Source organism: Diceros bicornis, chromosome 14 (assembly GCF_020826845.1).
Source record: "Diceros bicornis minor isolate mBicDic1 chromosome 14, mDicBic1.mat.cur, whole genome shotgun sequence".
NCBI classification, from domain to species: domain Eukaryota; kingdom Metazoa; phylum Chordata; class Mammalia; order Perissodactyla; family Rhinocerotidae; genus Diceros; species Diceros bicornis.
Genome location: NC_080753.1, coordinates 7,233,082 through 7,248,187, shown reverse-complemented (window position 1 = coordinate 7,248,187; position 15,106 = coordinate 7,233,082). Strand labels below are relative to the sequence as shown.

The following is a 15,106-nucleotide window of genomic DNA, read 5'->3' as shown; positions in this document are numbered from 1 at the left end:
CCTGAGAGTCCGTTCTCTTAGGTAAAAGAGTTAGAATTTTGGCTAAACATAGTTCTACTTTGGCTATTGTAAACCTCATGAGCCTAAAATCAAGAAATTGGGCCATGTTATGTTTTAGTGGTAAAACTGCTTGAATTTGAATTATTTCTAGGTTGATTTCTAGAAATATGTATGCCTCAAAGTGACTTGCATTCATTTCTAGGAGTTATCCAAGAGGTACCTTAGAAATGCCTACAAATGCTTCCCTAATATTTTCGCAAACTACTACCAGTTTAATGTTTTTCTTCCCTAATAAACAATGAACAAAAACCAATTCCTTTTCAGTTGAAATTCCTTATTTTATATTCAAAGCCTCTTGATGACTGAATTCCTCTCTGCTTTCCAGCCTATTTTATCATGATTCCTAATAAGTACCTTATCTTCTCTCAAACCGTATGAGATTACTACTCCTTAAAGACCCTGAGCTTTCCTAATTTTGGAAGCTTGTTCAAACCACTTTCTATGCATTGTTATTCTTCTCTCCCTATCTAAATTTCACCTAAAGTGCCACGTTAAGACCTATATTATTTCCTCCACATAGACTTCTTTGTTGCTCCTGGCCCACCAAGATGAAACTGATGTTTCTCTCACCTCTAAAACTCCATAACATGTCGTTGTACCACTGTTAGAATATTTCCCACCTGCTTGCAGTATAGTTATTATTTTATGTACAGCCACTCCTATTAAGTTGTATCCTGGCTATTGTTTTTCTACCTCCCACCACACACAGATTCCTCAATTGAGTAGAATTCCTTATTCATAGTAAACACTTTATAAATATTTTTTGAATTAATGCCATAAATTCAGCGTACTCCTGAGCATTACATATTGGTTGGGAAGCAGTGCTTTTAGAATTTTCATTTTAATATGATCAATAAGAGAATTATTTTTTTAACGTAAAAAATCTTGCTGCAATAAAAATAATCAGCACTTTAGCTATCTAAGTAAATTTTTATTTTGAACATTGTCATAAAGATAAAACCTTGGCAAAAGAAGTCAGTTCAAAGATATTCTCTGACTGACATTAAAGACTCAGTTATTTCTGTCTACCATGTATTCTCAGGCCAACTTATTGGCATAAAAAAGTTGAAGACAGTGAAATAGATAATTTATGAAAGCATTTTACCAAAGTAATGTTAATATGTAAGTCAGTTCTTTTGCTTTAAAACCCTTTTGCAACCTGAAATTCTCCCTTATGGTGTTTATCACAGGTGGTAACCGCATATTTACTTTTATGATTGTTTAATCTGACTCTCTTCTCTTTCCTCTGGACTGCAGTCTCCATGAAGGATGGATGGATCATCTCTGCTCTTGTCTTTGTTTTATCCCTAACAGCAATGCTTGACCCTCAAGAAGGCTCTCTAAGAAATATTTTATGAATGAATTGGAATCACTTTTGTAAACATGAAATGTACCACTACTAACAAGAAAAATGGCAAGTGAAAATAATTTTGTTATCTTCAGCATCAATTTCATAACTCCATTTTATAGCTCTTTAGTTTTACAGTTATGTGTCACATAACAGTGTTTTTATCAACGATGGACCACATATCTGATGGTGTTCCCACAAGATTAGTACCACATAGCCTAGGTATATAGTAGGCTATACTATCTAAGTCTGTGTAAGTACACTCTATCATGTTTGCACAATGACGAAATTGTCTAACGATGCATTTCTCAGAACATATCCCAATCGTTCAGCAATACATGACTGTATAACATAAATTCTAACACTTTTGATGCAATCTTACAATTAACTTTCTCTGACTTCATTTTATTAGATTAGCATAGTTCTCCCCAAAATGTAAGTTTGGGCTTTTAAGGTAACTTCCATCAAGTTAAATGGCAATGCTAAATTGAATTACATGGGATTCATTTCTCAATATTCCATGTTCTAATTTCATTTTTAGTTTTAGTGTTTCTAAATGATTTCACCATTTCGTCTAACTCTTGCCATGGACTTCAAGAACTGCAGTCAATCATCTCTTTCTCAGGAATAAATTAGACTGAATTAAATGTCACCACTTCTTTCTCCCATGCTAGCTGTTCAAGGAGCCTATGTCTTACCTGAAAAAATCAATATGTTACACATTTCAGTTGCTAACTGATTACACAAAAATAATTACTATCAAATGATCCATAAATTAAAAACATTAAGATCATAAATCGAGTTTTGAAAACGACATTAATCAGATACATTCTATGTTATTAGGATCAAATTTTATATATGATATATTATTATATTTTTATTGTGGTAACATTGGTTTATAACATTGTAAAAATTCCAGGTTTACATCACTATACTTCCATTTCTGCATAGATTACCTCATGTTCACCACCCAAATACTAATTACAATCCATCACCACACACACGTGCCTAATCATTCCTTTTGCCCTCCCTCCTCCCTCCCCCCTTCCCCTTTGATAACCACCAATCCAATCTCTGTCTCTATGTGTTTGCTTGTTGTTGTTTTTATCTTCTACTTATGAGTGAGATCATATGGTATTTGACTTTCTCCTTCTGACTTATTTCACTTAGTGTAATACCCTCAATGTCCATCCACGTTGTCACAAATGTCTGGATTTCATGGTTTCTTATGGCTGGGTAGTATTCCATTGTGTATATATACCACATCTTCTTTATCCATTTGGGCCTCGATGGGCACTTAGGTTGCTTCCAAGTCTTGGCTATTGTGAATAACGCTGCAATGAACACAGGAGTGCATGTATCTTTATGCATTGGTGTTTTCATGGTCTTTGGATAAATACCCAGCAGTGGAATAGCTGGATCATATGGTAGTTCTAGCCTTAATTTTTTGAGGATCTCCATATTGTTTTCCATAGTGATATATTATTAATAGTCTTTGACTTTCAGTATTTTTCTTCAGTTATATATTATGTTATGAACTTACCTATTTTAGAATTTAGAATTAAAATAAATTTTATTCAATTTATTATATATTTTAAAAGAAACAAAAATTTATTCTTATAAAATTTTAACTTATTTTTACATAAAAGGTTAAAAATATCAAGTAAAAGTGCACATTAATTAAGCACAACTAGATGATGGTCATAATATAACTAGCAATGCAAAAAAGGAGCAGTAAAGTTATAATGACTTTTAATTCTAAAAATCATGAGTGTATGAGAGCTAGGAAATAAATTGAGGCTCAGAGTTTTCAAATTTGTTTTGTAAATAAACAGTATTGTAAAAATTGAATTTTAGGAGGCCGGCCTGGTGGTGTAGTGATTAAGTTAGCACTCTCCGCTTTGGCGGCACAGGGTTCGTGGGTTCAGATCCCAGGCGTGGACCTACACACTGTTCATCAAGCCATGCTATGTCAGCATCCCATATATAAAATAGAGGAAGAAGGGCACAGATGTTGGCTCAGGGCCAATCTTCCTCACCAAAAAAGAATAAAAATTGAATTTCACTGCCTTTCTTGTCTAAATACTTGATTTACTCTCAGTCCAAAATAATAGGCATGAAGAATCTGCTTGGTTGCCTCTTGGGTAACTTTGGACAAGGATACATTCATGTTCTCATTGCTTCAGCCTGAGGGATTTTAGTCCAGTGACATCCACATCAGACTTCCGACCTCTAGAGCTGAAAGACAATAACTTTGTATTGTTCTAAGCCACTGAGTTTGTCATAGTTTGTTACAACAAAAACAGTATACTTGTAACTCTTTTCGTGGGGTTATTTTCCATTTATCTACTGCCTGTTCATGTCCTTTGACATTTTATTAGTTGTATAGAATATTTTTCTGGATTTATAAAAGTTCTTTGAATCTTGAAGAAACTGGCCCTTTGTCATATCTCTAGTAAATATTTACTTTTTTCAATTTTATGTCTGAATTTGTGTTACCATATTATGCTGTAAGGGAAGTTGCATTTAAAGTAAAAATGATCAGTCCTTTCTTTCTTTTTTTTTTTTTTTTGTGTGAAGAGGACCAGCCCTGAGCTAACATCCAATGCCAATCCTCCTCTCTCTCTTTTTTTTTTTTTTTTGCTGAGGAAGACTGGCCCTGGGCTAACATCCGTGCCCATCTTCCTCTACTTTATATGGGACGCCGCCACAGCATGGCTTGACAAGCAGTGCATCGGTGCGCGCCCAGGATCCGAACCAGCGAACCCCGGGCCACCGCAGCGGAGCGTGCGCACTTAACTGCTTGCGCTACTGGGCCAGCCCCGATCAGTCCTTTCTTTTATAGTTACTGGGGTTACATGCTTAGTTACATGCTTGAAAGATATTTCCCATTTGTAGATTTATTAAAATTTTACATGTTCAAGAGGGTGCACTACATAAGGACACAAAATTGTACTATTTCTGTGGAGTTTCTTAGTGGTCAGGCCTTCATTTCCCATGCAGGATAACTGACAACACCCAGTGATGTTTTAGTGGTGGTGGCTAACAGGAATAAATCCAGAGAAAAATTTAATTTCTTCTTTAACTCTCAAAATCATGAGAACATCATAATATCAAATAGAATCTTAAGTATACTGAAAAATGGCTTCAAAACTTTACTTAAATGGTCATCATTCTCTACTAGCTCTAAAATTTTTATTGTTTTTAGTTTGATATAACAACTTGAAAATTGATTAATCACAGTGAATTTTATCTGAGAGAAAAACAACACAGCTATTTAGAATGTATTTAATTGGCATGATTATATTAAAAGAGAAAATACGTAAAATTACTGTGCGTACGTGTAAAATTCTCATTTGCCATTCAAAATAAGAATTAGATATCAAAACAAAATATACATAGAAAAATCAATCTGAACAAACATAATCCCAAGTGTTACTCTTCGTCCTTTTTAATACACCGTTATGCAACAGAAGAATCATATCCTAATAATTTATGCAATAAGATTTAACATTTTAAAACACAAGTAAATTAATTTGATATTAACATACTAGTGTGATTCTAACACATCTTGTTTTCACATTGTCCTAATTTTTCCCACTGAAGGAATGCAGTTCTCATTCTCACAACCTTGCATCTTTAGCCCATATTCACAGATAGGGCTCCTTAGATCACAAGGTGCTCACATAATTGATGTTCACAGCATCGCTGTGTGTGAGGCAAGACTTGTACCCCAGGGCACTCCAAACCACTGTTTCTCAATATGTAGGGTGGATATTTTTGAAAAGCTGTACTCCCCTTGACAGATTCTCTTTCCCCCTTCCCACACCAGCCCTTCTCGTGATCACAGGGAACATGCAGGCTCTCCCGATCCTGACTCCAGAGCCCAAACCTGGATGAGAGTTAGATGATTGCCTTTAGCCTGTGTCCCAAATCAGAAACTATCAGAACCCTGGATTTCTTTCCTTTTCTTCCCTTCTACATCTCAAATTCTACCCTCCTCCCTTTAAAACAAACTAGTAACACAGCTGCTCTACCTCTGATCAGTTCTAAGTTCCTATTTCCTTTTCAGTATCTGACTTTAGTTCCCATTTTTCTCTAATCCACCCTTCTCACTACTCTTGCTCTTATTATATTACTCCCATCCCCAAAATTATTCCCATTGCAAACATACATTCTTCTGTGATTTGGTTCCATCTCACTTTGCAGTTTTATCTGCCTCCAATGTCTTAATATATGTCCAATGTCTATTCTAACCAATCAGTGTAATTTTTTTCAATATTCCATGCTTCATGCCTTTCATATGATAGGATCCCTCAAGTCCATTTTTACCTTAAAATATTTCTTTCTTCCTTTAAGACACAAAGGAACTTACTTTAAGTTCCAAAGTTATTGTCTCCAAATTTCTTTTGAATTTCCCTTAGACATAATTAATTGCATCAACATTATACATATGTCTAATATCTTGTGAACATCCATGAGTACATTTGAAGAATAAATATCTACAGGTAAAACTTGTTGGGTAAAATAAATATGCCAAATCTGTATTTTAATATATATGCCATAAAAGCCTGTACAAAATTCAGTTCCCTAGATTGCTTTTAATCACTAATTTCCTCAATCCCTCACCAAAATTAAATATCATCTTTGTTTAATTGGTTATATATCTGATGAATGAGAGTTATGAGAATTAATAACCTCACTGTTGTTTCAAATTCTATTACAATTTTTAAATACATCATTTGTCATTTACATTTTATCAATTTTAAATCACTAAAATATATACTCTCTTCACTTTTTCCATCAGGTGATTTGTTTTTACTTATCAGTTTATAGGAGATAATTATATATGGTGGATATTGATCTGTTTTATGTCTTTTCAAATAAAATTTCTTGGTCTTTCTGAGCACTTTGTAATGTTATCACTGTTTTCCCTCTTCTGTTGTTCCTGTTGAAAATTAATTTAAGTACAAGTATCCTTCCTTTGTAGGAAACTTGTCATTCTTCTCTGGAAACTTTTAAGAAGTTTTCTTTGTCTTTGTGCAACAATTTTTCACTGTGATATGTTAAGGCATCAAATTGTTTTTATTCATCTAGCTTAGCTTTTTTCCAAGGAGCTTTTCTATTCAAAGGATTTATGTTTTCCAACAATTCTGGAAAAATTATAGCTCTCCCACATTCACTCTATATTCTTCTGTTAAAATGTTTATTACATGAAATAAGATTTTCTCATTTTATCCTCCAGATTTTCAGCTCCTTTTGCAACGTCTCTCTCTCTTGATTCGTAGTAATTTCTTTGGATATATTATTTCATTCATTAATTCTCTTTACAGCTCTGTCTAATTGCTCTTTAACTTGTCCATTTTTTAATTTAAATTATTATGTTTTTACTTTTTGAAATTCTATTTACTTATGTTGAAAACTCTACTCAGTTTTCATGGTATCTTTTTCCTTACACAGACTTTAATTTCTCTGTTTTATTTCTTTAAAAAATCAAGCATAAAATTTTTTCTTCTGTATCTAGTAATAACAAATCTTGTCTTTGCAGATCCAAGTTACTGCCTCTTCTTACTGCTACTCCTCTCTCATGGTGCTTCTTATGCCCCCTCAAGTGTCTTGTCACTTTCACTGTAGGCTCATATTCTTTGAAACTCTATCTGTGAGGATGCTTTGAGGCCTGAGTGTAAGGCATTCCCCCAAAAGGGACTTGTGTGTGCTTTGCTCATCTCATGAGGTACTTCAATCTGGAAACACTATGAAACACTATGAAATAATTTTTTCTCTAAGATTTTTGAATGAATAGGAAGTGGCACATTTATATCATAATTCCTAGAACCAAGTCATTGCTCAATAAATGTTCTGAATAAGAATGATATACAAGTTTGGGCCACAGACCTCCATATTGGGCTAGTTTGTTGTTATAGTATTATATACAATCAGGGAAGATTTTTTTCTCTCCCACATAAAGGTGAGGCATAGTCAGGAAAATTTCCTTTGGGATCTTCCCCCCTACCCCACCTTTTCTTTACTTCTTTCTTTCTTTCTTTTTTGGTTGTAAGAATTTTTGTGATTATTTTGGCATTTTAGTAATTTATTTAAAACTTTTTCTCTATTTAAGCCTATATTTTATGTCTGTCTTGTGGCTGGAATGTTTTTTAAGCTGCCACCCTACGCAAAATGGACGTCACCATATATTTTTCTTTAATCTTTCCAGAATTTCTCAAAATCCATGTCTGGTAAAGAAACCTTTTATTGTTTTTCAACTCTACTATATATGAATGGAGCACATGTGTATGTGTGTCTGTGTGTGTGTGTCTTTATGGTTTTGTATTTTCTATAGATTTTAGGTGGGAATAGACTTAGATATGTGTGTACAGTTTATAATCTTTAGATGATGCTTAATATTGTTTTCTATATACCATAGAACACTTAGTTGTTTTTCTATGATTATCTCTCTTTTTAGGACTTAAAACTTTAAAGCAACTTTATTTATTTATTTACTTACTTAAGCAATCAGTATTTCACATAGTTCTGACATATAGTGGTTGTTAAATACGTATTTTTTTGACTTTATTAATTCTCTAACCCATAGACATATTCTGAGATACAACATAAAAAGGAGAAAGTCACTTTTAAACATAAAATGTAATGGAGAATTATGGAAACTGAACTCCATGCCATGAATTCTTAAAGAAAGCTATAAATTCATATTCTAATGCTGATATTATTTAGATTTTTCAGATTTTTTAAATTTTAAATTAAATTTAAAATGACATATTTATAAAAACAGTATTTTTGACGAAGAGCATAGTTTTACTTAATGGCTACTTTTAGATTTAGAAATCATTGAAGTTTAAAAACCTTTCCACTATGGAAAGTAAGAAATGTATAAATATGCAGAATTTTCAGTAAGTGTTTTATGTCCAAAGGGAACATTTATTATATTAATTAAATTTAATTTATTCCCTCCATTATGAAGAGATACTACTCTGGAATGCTTCCAAATTAACATAAAACTTACAGAAAAGAAGACTATTCTAAAATATCAGCCAGGATTAAAAATGTGTGATTACTTATTACCTGGAAAATGCATCCAAATTAGAAAAAGACAAGTCAACAATCAAGGTGTCACGATTAAAGTTACGTACTTAACCCCAGTTATAAGAACACGTATGCTGGCAAAGACAAATCCAAATTTGTCTTCTACTCTTACAAGAAGAGAGGAACTTTCTCAGGTTCATAGGAACCCCAGAGTATTTATTTCACAGACAGGACTCCTTTAAGGAATCTAGATCTAGACATTACCAACTAGGATTTGAAACACGAATATGGACCAACAGCATGCCAATCAATCTAGAATTCATTGTATAATTCATTCATTTATTCAGTCAACCTAAAAGAATAATGGAGTTCTCTCTATGGTTGGCCCAGAAACTTACTAATCAAGACTACGTGATCAGTAGAACCTAGGCCCTCCTTTTTGTGAGCTTTCAGTCTCATGGGGTTGAGAAAAAAAATTAAGCAAATGCAAAACTTCATAATGCACCGAATGCTAACTGTAAACCTAGCACTGCTCTGAAGGTTTCCAATGTGCTAACATAATTTACTGCTCACAAGAATACAAAAACATGACTATTTTTATTTTCCTAAATTTACAGACGAGAAAACAGAGGTACACACTTAAATAACTTGCTCAAGGTCACAAGGCAAATATATCATGAAAATGGATTTGAACCCATATAGTTTGAACCGTGAACTAAAACTTTTCAAAGTTTTTACAGTCCTGGCAGGGGACAAGAGGGGACATACCAATGACAGGGTTGTGGATAGATGCTATGGGAAGATAGAAGAGCAAAAACTATCAGGAAAGTCTTCCTCAAGAGGTCTGCAGCTGAATCTTAAAAGACCACAAGGAGCTGGCTAGAGAAGGGTGGGCCAAGAAGCCTGTGGTGTCGGGATGGGCACTCAGAACCCTGTCAGACCATATTGCATGTTTAAAGACCCAAACAAAAGAGACAATGTGTGAGGGGAATTGCAAGTGGTTTGGCAAGGAGAAAGCTACAGAGTGCGTGTGTGTGTGTGTGTGGTGTGTACGTGTAACAATATAGGTGGGTCTTGGGAGACAGGAAGGGGCTGGATTATGGGGAGACTTGTTGGCCATTTTTTAAGGCAATGTGAAGTCATTGAAGGCTTCTAAGTAGGAAATTAATAACCCGTGTCTGTTTTTGAACTACCATTCTGGGTTTAGTGTGGAGAATGGTTTGTGAAGGAGAAGTAGCTGGAAGTAGCTGAAGTATTATAGGAATAAAAATAATTAGATTGGGACTTGAATTAAGAGAATGTTATTGGGGATATAGAGAAGTGGAGAGATTTGAGAGAAATTTGGTGTTGAGAGTTTAGCTCAACTATTCCATAATATTGCTGCCCTGGCATCCATTTTGTGTGGCCAAGCAGCATGCAGTTTCCTGGAACTGACACTAGCCCTTCCCATGACTGCACACTCTAGATAACAGCTGGCAGAGTCACAAGTAAATCTAAGCTCCTGATATGACTCCACAACCGCCCTTGTGGTAAGCAGCCTCCCCTACCTCCTAACACCTTCCCCTTGTGCGTCCTTAGATAAGACCTCGTGGAGCTTACCAAAACCCTGCTCTTTTTGGTCTCAATTGACCAATCTGGCCTCAGCCTTGGAACCCCAAAGCACTGCCCCCACAGACCCTAATAAATGCATGTGCCCCAAGTTCCACCTCTCTCTCTGTCTGCGCCCTGCCTTGATCTCCCCTCAAGGTGTGCAGTGTACTTCCCCCAGGACCTGTGATTTATAAACTTCTCTATTTCAACTCCATCGTGGTCTTTTGTTGAACTACAGGTCACCATCCAACACCCCAGGCCCTACATGACAAATGTTAATTTAACAAAGTCACAACATTTGGTTTCCAAAAGGACTTTATGATTAATTTCGCATGAGGCGTGTATCAGTCAGAGGCTATCAGGAAACAAAGGCACATTCAGACAGGGCAACTAGAGTGAGTGTAATGAAGACTCTTTCCAAGTTAGAGAAGTCTAAGAGAATCAACAAGAGATAGAGAAGTGCCCCAGGAACAGAACCTGTTACTGTCACTGGACCTGGATGGGCAAGCAGGTGAAATACTTTCTGCACTGTGGACAAAGATGTAGGCATAGGAGAAGCACCACCTGATGGGAGCTGTGGTCTTGGAGAGAGGAATACAGCCACCTCAAATTTATAGGCAGCTGAGAGAGAATGGAGAATAAGTAACTGGATCTCTTCCTCTTTCTACTCCTTCAATGTCCTACCATCCCATTGACCAAACACAACTGGAAGTCAGAGGCAAGGGGGAGCTAGATAGTTGCAGCCCACAAAAGTCAGCCTCCCAGGGTACCAAATGGGGTGGAAAAAGATGGAGAGCAGATCTGGAAGTGAAGCAGAGACTATCTAGCCCGGAGAGAAAAAAAGCATAGGTGAATTTCAGGTTTGGGGTTTGAATAACTGAGTGAACAATATCATTTAGTGATATGGAAAATATAAATTTCACGCTGGGCAAAAATTGTCTCAATCTTGATCTAACTGGATGATATCTTACAGAAATTTCCTGTAGTACCTGTCCCCTTTTCCTGGAACTGATTTATTTTTTTGACTTTAAAAAAAATTTCTTTGGCAATTTGGGAGAGAAGAAACTTGAGCACATGAACTTATATCATCACTTCGCATGAAAAGTCAGTAAAATATATGTTTTACAAATAACAGCGATCCATTTCATTACATTCTTGCTCAGTTGGGTCATGAAATCCCAACCCTTGACATCATCATTCACCCAGGGGCAGCCAGCAGAATTGCAGGCAACGTGGCCAAGGGGATATAATCATTTCTCTATAGAGAAAACCATCCAGTTATTACAGATGCCTCGTGCATCAGGGGAATGATATAAGAGATTTATTTTAACATATTAGGCATAATCAAATAGAGCCACAAATAGCTAAAGCAATGATGGAAAAAATGTTTGTTTCAAAATTCAAAACTTTAACGAAAAATATTAGACACAATAGTCTTACTTTCAAAACCTGATAGCTCACATTAAAGCACAGTCATTGATTTCCAACTACTGTGAAGAACCTGAAAAATTAGTTTTGGAATCTTAGAAAAGTATGTACACAGAAAACTAAACTGGAATCTAAATGTAAAATCGTTAGTTAAAATTCTATTGTGTTACAGAGAACAAGCTCAGGCACTCAGCGCCTGAAATCAATTTCATTTAAGTTCCAAGGACAGATCCAAATAGAGCTATATCTTTCATTAATTTTAGATATGTTTGGCATGCCATTTTTCCTTTATACCAGCTATGGAATAGACAAGAACATTAAGTTGTGTAGATTAATCTTTTTCAAAAATACTCTAGATGATCTAAGAAAATAAATAAGTAGACCAAAAGGTGCTGAAGCAAAGGCTAGTCACAGATGTTAAAGCAGCATTGTCTATCTAATCTTGTTCTTGAACACTCAATAGCATACTACCGAAGGAATGGATTTAGCCTTGTCTGGTACGAACATCTATTAATGGGTTGTCTGTGAGAAGTTGGGCAATCGGCTTTAACCAGCAATATCCTCAGGACAGTGGAGACAGTCTATGCACCATCACTTCCTATGCAATCAAATGTGATGCCTTAAAAATAGTCTTTATAATCTTTCACCTTATCTCAAGAAAGGTAGATATGTTTAATAAAATTTTCAGTGGCTTAACTTCATAATCTCTATGAATTTTAACATCATATTTCAGAGAACTACCAAGGCTATTCAAGGTAAGAATAAATGTACCTCAGAGAATTACTGTATAACAGTCGTCAATAACCAATAATGAACTAGGGTGGTAGCTGACGTCTACACAGGCGATCTTTCACTGAGTGTGTTAAGTATCTTTAGGAACGCCAAGGGGGAGCCACTCTAAAGGAAAACAATGCAGCACCAACACTGAGGAACAATGTAAGAGAAATTATAAAGAACTAATTCCTTATAGTTGTTATTTCTCTTCTAGTCAAGAGAGCAAGCAGATAGGAAGTTCTCCCAAAGTAAAACTCATTTATTACTCATGTCCTCTATTTGTTTCATTATAAAACTGCAATCATGACTATGTTTGGCAGAAATTGTAGAGTATGTTCATCTATTCCGTTTATTCCATAAATATTCTTTATGTGCCTGCTATGTGCCAGGTAGTGAGTGTGCACAGATTATCTGGTCAGACACCTTTAAGAAGCTTTGGTGAGGTGAGTCAGACTGATGGAGAAGATAAGGTAGGATAAGTTTCAGAATGGAAAAAGGTGCTGTGACAACACACAGAAGGAAGAAATTAAGTCTGCATCAAGAACTTAAGAAGGCTCCACAGAGAGGTCGATTGATCTAAATCCCGAAGAATAGAGAAGAGATTCCCAGGTGGCAAAGATTAGCCTAGGCTGAAGAAACAGCATGCGAAAAAACGTGAAATATTTCCATTATTGGTATAGTTGGAAAATTTTATATATTATAGAGAAAGGATTTGGAAGTCAATATAAATGGTGATGGAATTATAGTTTGAATGTTCTTAAATGCCAGCTTTTGAAGATTGTCTCATAGTGTGGAAAAGTCCCAATTTCTCTTTAGAGCTTCAGATCAGCGCCGTGCACACAACTCCCTGTGGGTGTCCTGCAGGCACCAGGCTCGCACCTCTCCATCCCCGACACCTCAGCCCCTTCCCTGCATGGCTCTCCAGTATGCCCCCAACTCAAACTAGAAACCTGAGCATTACCCTTTCTACTCCCTTTTCCTCGGCCACACATCCACTCCATCACCAGGATCTATTCAATTCATCAGTATATATCTCTAGACTCAGTCCGCTTTTTACTATCACTGCATCTTGCCTAGGTGATTGCAAAAACAACAAAGTTGGCTTCACTGCCTCCAGTTTTGATCCTGTCAATTTATTCACCACAATCACATGAGGTGATCATGTTAAAATGTGACCCTGACCACGTTACTCTCCTTCTTAGAACATTCAGAGATTCCTGGTTCTGCCTCCTGAGGAATCTCATCTCTAATCTCTCAGCTTTCAAACAATCTATCCTCCTTTGCTTGGTCCTACTTGCCCTGGTTGGTACCTATTTGTACTTCAATTCTTCACTTCAAAGATGGTTCTTCTAGGAAGCTTTGCCTGACACTCAAGTCCAGTTTAGACACACATCTTATATATTTAGCATCTGTACTTCTATTTGAAGTCTTTATTCGAAGACTTATCACCCTGCACTGCAATAGCTTATTTATTTGTATATTTCCCCTATAATCTAGACTGTAAGTTCAGGAGTTTCATATATTTCTTCTCTCTTCAAGTGTTCCATGTGCCCACTCAGTCACTTGACCAGTGATGGCATTCACTGTTTGTGAAATATTTGGATATATGTGTAGAGTCTTGAGTAGAAAGGCCATTACATATCATGTTGAGACACTCGGACTTTATTCTATATATCAATGCTTTAAACTATATGCCAGAAAGTACTGGAACCCATAAGGTAAACATGGGGTAGTTTTTGGGAGCATCAGTAGTCCTCAAAATTAATTAATGTATCATTTAAATAGTTTAATAATAAATATTTGCATGGCTTAAGATAAAACATAACATTTTAATGAAATGTTCTTTGCACTCTGCTTCTAGGGTGAGGCAGACCTCTGTGAGTATTTGCTGACTGTTCTCAGCCTTTAATTGCACACGGTGGAAACTCTCAAGAAACACTGTTGTAGGTGTCAGTAGGTTTTATGCAAACTGGAATGATACGCCCATTTATTATTATTGTTTTTAAATTAATTAATTATTTATTTTTTTTGCTGAGGAAGATTCATTCTGAGCTAACATCTGTGCTAATCTTCCTCTATTTTGTATGTGGGTCCACGCCACAGCATGGCTGCTGACGAGTGGTATAGTTCTGTGTCTAGGAACAGAACCTGGGCCGCCAATGCGGAGTGCATCGAACCGAAACTGCGCCGGCCCCATGATATGCCCATTTAAGTGGAAATGTTTGAAAGTCACATGTTTTGTTGGAAGTAATAAACAGGCATTATATTTTATACATCAGCTTTCTTGTGAGAATGGCTAACAAAGGCTTGCACTGCTTATGTGATCATTGTTAGGGTCTCAGTTCACTGCTGATGCCACAACCATCACCACAAATAGTTGCCCCGTCTTCAGCATTTCCTTAGGATTTCTGACCACCATGGTGAATACCAGTGTCTTTTCAGCTTTCACATCATTAAAGAAGCATCAGGTCTGCACTGAATGACCCCTCACATGACACATCCCCCCTAGAGGGACCACTGCACCTGAGCCCAGAACAGCTGGGCTCTGGCTTCCTCCAAGTCTGACTGGAATGGCCACCAAGGCAACTTGTAAGTGCCAGGGAGTTAATCCCAAGGGGATGGACCTTACCTAACAGCAGTCAGGGGCAGAGAGGGGGGCCGGTGGTTAAATTCATCTCCTTCCTCCTCCCAGAGACTGTTCTGAAGTGACTGTGTGTATAAGCCTCTCTTAAGATGTTCCACAAGGCCGACCAATCAGCTGCGACTGTTATGGGCTGTGGTCCCCTCGGTAAAACACCCCTTCCTATTTATCCTCCTTCTTCTCTGCTTCACTCCCTCTTCCCCTCATTCTGGGGACTGTGCTCC

At 36.4% G+C, this 15,106-nt stretch overlaps 1 protein-coding gene across 1 annotated transcript in view; it reads right to left on the bottom strand.

Annotated features, from left to right (window-relative positions):
• EYS (eyes shut homolog) overlaps window positions 1–15,106 on the bottom strand; it is a 1,424,867-nt gene that overhangs the window by 376,262 nt on the left and 1,033,499 nt on the right. The window lies entirely within an intron of this gene.